The sequence below is a fragment of the Propithecus coquereli genome, unplaced genomic scaffold, assembly GCF_000956105.1.
Source record: "Propithecus coquereli isolate 6110/MARCELLA unplaced genomic scaffold, Pcoq_1.0 Scaffold49, whole genome shotgun sequence".
NCBI classification, from domain to species: domain Eukaryota; kingdom Metazoa; phylum Chordata; class Mammalia; order Primates; family Indriidae; genus Propithecus; species Propithecus coquereli.
In genome coordinates, this window is record NW_012150729.1 from 4,305,480 (window position 1) to 4,308,746 (window position 3,267).

Genomic DNA, 3,267 nt, shown 5'->3' on the forward strand with positions numbered 1-3,267 from the left:
CTTCATGACAGTGATTTATCAGTGAACCTTTAGAGGGCAAAGGTCCTTGGTCACTACTGTTTGGCATAGTTGGCAGGGTCAACAAATCCACTCTGTTCTTATGGAAGAGGCAGTGAAGAGAACTCAAGAACTTGATCTGCTGGAAAATGGGTAAGAATTTCTTACCAGCCAGGCTTCTGGCCTCTTATATCTGTACAATCTGGTTGAGCAGATGATAAAAATCACTGTTTGTCTCCTCATGTAAGTGATTTTTCAGGGAAGCTTTAGGGGTCCAAGGGCCTTGGTCCATACAGTACATTTCAAGGTAGTTGCCGACATTTATTTTTCTTTCTTACGTGAATATTCAATTTCCCAGCACAATTTATTTTCAAAAGACTACTTTTCCCCTGTAGGGGCCAAAGCTCACAGAAGCTGCAGCTGCTCAAGCTCAAGGGGCTGCAGGAGGAGCCGGTCGAGGGCTTCCGGTTGACGCTGGTGGACGAGGGTGACCTGTGCAACTGGAGATGGCCATCTTCGGGCCCCCCAACACCTACTACAAGGGCGCCTACTTCAAGGCACGCCTCAAGTTCCCCATCGACTACCCTTACTCCCCGCCAGCCTTTCGGTTCCTGACCAAGATGTGGCACCCTAACATCTACGAGACAGGGGACGTGTGCATCTCCATCCTCCACCCCCAGTCGGCTACTCCCAGAGTGGGGAACTGCCCTCGGAGCGCTGGATCCCCACCTGGAAAGTCAGGACCATCCTCCCGAGCGTGATCTCCCTCCTGAACGAGCCCAACACCTTTTCGCCAGCCAACATGGAGGCCTCGATGATGTCCAGGAAGCGGAAAGAGAGCAAAGGGAAGGACCGGGAGTACACAGACATCACCCGGAAGGAAGCGGGTCCTGGGGACCAAGGCGGACACGGAGCGCGACGGTGTGAGGGTGCCCACCGCGCTGGCCGAGTATTGTGTGAAGACCAAGGCTCCCAAGCCTGACGAGGGCTCGGACCTCTTCTACAAGGACGGCGACGGGGAGGAGGCGGACAGCTGCTTTGGGGACGATGAGGATGACTCTGGCATCCTGATAGCACGTGCCCTGCTGAAATAGACTTAGAGTTTTACTCCCCCCCCCCAAAAAAAAAGTTTTTCTGAAGTTTCACTGAAAATCACTGACGTTAGGCAGATTGATCAATAGGGGAAAAAGCATATAAATTTATTTAATGTGTATACGCAGGAACCTTCAGATTGAAAACTCAACCCCCTCCCCCCATAAGAGTACAAAAGCTTATATACCATCCTGAGGTTACAGAAAGAATGCAAGCTCCGAGTGTGGCCAAAAACAGTTCATGGTGGTAAATCAGGTTTTGGTGGCAAGACAGGATATGGGAGTGGGAGAACAGGAGGCTTGGCTAGCAAATGTGGTCTTCTGATGTAGACAAAACCTCACAGGTAATAACCCTCAGAAAGAATAGATGGTTAATGTTTCTTTCAGATCTTTTATGTGTCAGACTCAGTTAATCTTTATAAGGGAAAGCCTGGCTGTATTAATGCAGATTCTCTACAGATGCAAATTTCCCCTGCAAAAGGCAGATTAGCAGGGTCATTTCTGTTTCCTGGCCCTCTAAAAGCATCTCAAAATATTAACTATCTCAAAGAAATATATTTTTGGGTAAAATATTTTTATTCCTTTTACCCCACTGCTTTGCAAATTCCTTTTTTAAAATCATAAATGTGTTTCTCTATTTTTTTCTATTGATCATTTATCAATCTTTGCACCAATTTTACAATGTTTTAATTATTATACATTTATAAAGAAAGCTTACCTCAATATCTGATAGGATATGCTGTTCAGCTTTTTTTTTCTAATTGCCTTTTGAATTTTCATATAAATATAGAAGCAGCTTGTCAATTTTACACACATACACACACACATAATTCTGTGTTTTTAATTGAAAATACTTTTCATTCATGGATCAAGAATTGATATATTGATGACATTGAGAGTTCTAATCCATGAGCATCATATATCTCTCCATTTATACAGAAGTTCTTTAATTTCTCTCAATAATATGTTTTTGATATAGATGTCTTGCTTTAAATAAATTTAATGCTTTAATTAAATTTTTCATTGTTTCAGGTTTTTTAATATTATGTAAACATTTTCATTTCCATCTGCTTATTGTTGGTATTTAGAATTGCAATTAATTTTTGTATATTTATCTTGTATTCAGTTACTTTGCTATATCTGCCTACCCTGCTAAGGAGTCTGGATTTTCTATCTATATAATTATGCCATCTGCAAAACTGACAGCTTTATTTCTTGGTTTGCAAATTAATGTGTTTTTGTTTTTGACTTCTTTTCTTTTCTTTGTTTTTTTGACTTCTTTAATTGCTAAGATTCTAGTACAATAATTTTGTAAGTAGTGATAGTATGTATCCTCTTATTCTTGATCTCTAGGGAAAACATTTTAATAATTCACCATTAATTATAATATCTTAATTAAAATTTTAATTCTGTTAATTAGAATACTTTTAAAAGCTCTAGCTTTTTAAAAAAGATTTTTATCAGGTTAAGGAAACTGTTTGCATTCCTTGCTGCTAAAAACTTTTATTGTAAATAGGTGTCAAATATTACTAAATATTCTTTGCATCTGTAGAGATGCTCATATACTTTTTCCCCTTTACTTTGATAATAGGTTGAAATGCATCGATTTTACCCCTAATGGCTATTTTAGCTGCCTCTTAGAAGTTTTGACATGTCATATTCTTAATTTAATTTACTTCAAAATATTTTCTAATTTCAATTCAGTTTCAAAATACCATGACTGAATATTTGATATGAAATTATTATTTTGGGATATGTGTGATAAATGTATTATTATAATGTTGTACAAAATTCCTTATATTTTAGTGACACATCCTGAAATAAGTACAGATGAAATGATGTGATGGTAAGAATTTGCTTTGAAATAATATGAGAGAAATAGAAAATAGAATATTAGTTAACCCTAAACTTAACTATACCATCTTACATAGAAATTGTGAACATGCCATTGACTATTAGCTCATAATACAAATAGGGGAAGAAAGACTAAACCTTTAACAATTATGGTAGGAATCAATTAAAGTTGACCTATTTGTATGCATATATGTGAGTGGCATATATACTCATACATACACATACACATATACATAAAATGAGAAACAGAATGAGTATGGGTTTATGACACTTTAATTCAGTTTTAAGCTTAATATGTTAAGCTTTCATTGCTTTATTTTCTTCA

General features: G+C 37.7%; 1 pseudogene; it reads left to right on the top strand.

The window, feature by feature from the left end:
* Window positions 1-1,091, top strand: part of LOC105819545 — a 25,728-nt pseudogene extending 24,637 nt beyond the window's left edge.
* Window positions 1,092-3,267: the final 2,176 nt, after the last annotated feature.